Source organism: Tupaia chinensis, unplaced genomic scaffold (assembly GCF_000334495.1).
Source record: "Tupaia chinensis unplaced genomic scaffold, TupChi_1.0 Scaffold000247_1, whole genome shotgun sequence".
NCBI classification, from domain to species: Eukaryota; Metazoa; Chordata; class Mammalia; order Scandentia; family Tupaiidae; genus Tupaia; species Tupaia belangeri.
In genome coordinates this window covers 1937327-1938835 of record NW_006159725.1, presented here as the reverse complement: position 1 = coordinate 1938835, position 1509 = coordinate 1937327, and the positions used below count along the sequence as shown (strand labels likewise).

The 1509-nt window shown below is 39.0% G+C and overlaps 1 pseudogene; it reads left to right on the top strand.

The window, feature by feature from the left end:
• Positions 1–448: 448 nt before the first annotated feature.
• LOC102483216 (protein FRG1 pseudogene) lies at positions 449–1207 on the top strand (annotated as a pseudogene).
• Positions 1208–1509: the final 302 nt, after the last annotated feature.

The window sequence follows — 1509 nt, the reverse complement described above, 5'->3', positions numbered from 1 at the left end:
GTAACAGAAAACACAAATTTAAATAATAAATTAGGAGAAGGTATTTGGAAGTTATGTTATCATAGAAGGCTTAAAATACAGAATGTATACATAATTGAGAACATATACATACATTCTTACAAATCACCTAGAAACAGACAACACTTTAAAAAGATGAGGTGGCAAAAATTACGTTTAAACAATTTGCAAAGAAAATCTAAACAGATGATAATAAACATCTAAAAGACAATCAATCTCATTATCATTTTAAAAATGTAGATTAAAACCACCGCAAAGTATCATGCAGTAGCCACTAAGTGTTGGCAAGAATACAGAGCAACAGGAATTCTTTGCTTTGGCATAGGGCAAGTGGGCTTGTCAGAGAGAGAGACAGACAGACAGACAGAGACAGAGAGCAAGAAAGTGAGAAATCATCCCCCAGGGGTAGCACGGGAGTGTCCTCAGAACCATGGCCAAATACTGCTATGTGACATCCGCCAAGCTCGTGCTCAAGAGAACCAAGGGGAAGAGTAAGAAGGAAAAGAACAAAGAGAAGAAGAGAAAAAGAGAAGAGGATGAAGAAACCCAACTTTTATTGCTGGAATCTGGTGGAGAGTAACAAACTTTGGTGAAATTCCAGGAACCATAGCCATTGAAATGGATAGAGGAACCTATATACACACACTCGACAGTGGTCTCTTCACACAGGGAGCACCGCATGAGAAGTGGATGAGGGCCCTAGTCCCCCAGAGCAGTATCCTGCTGTCAAATTGTCTGATTCCAGAACTGCCCTGAAGACTGGCTCTGGAAAGTATCTTGGTATAAATTCTGATGGACTTGTTGGGCGTTCATGCAATTGGACCAAGAGAAGAACGGAAACCAGACCTTCAAGATGGTAAAATGGCTTTATTGGCCTCAGATAGCTGCTTTATTAGATGCAATGAAGCAGGTGATATAGAAGCAAAAAATAAAACAGCAGGAAAAGAAATGGTGAAGATCAGATCCTGTGCTGAAAGGGAAACCAAGAAAAAGGATGACATCCCAGAAGAAGACAAAGGAAATGTAAAACAATGTGAAATCAATTGTGTGAAGAAATTTCAGAGCTTCCAACTTAAAATAAGTAAAGAAGACAGTAAAATTCTTAAAAAGGCTTGGAAAGATGGATTTTTTGTATAAGACACTTCCGGACAGGAGAGCCAAATTGAAAGCTGACAGATACTGCAAATGACCTGGATTTTTGTTTTGCTTATGTTTGTTTTTCTCAATAAAATTTTCAGTGAAGTGCAAAAAAAAAAAAAAAAAAGAAAAGAAAAGAAGAGAAATCACCCCCCTAGGGAGGATGGCCATACCACAATACTTTCTCCTCCATTTTTTTCTCAGCATTTTAGGCATGCAGACACATGTGCCCAGCCTGAGTTTCAAGCTACCAGGTCTGGGACTTGTGAGTAGAGTACAGTGCCTTAACCTCCACACCCCTCTGCTGGTCCCTCAACAATAACAATTCTCAATCAATTGTAGGAGAGAAAATAA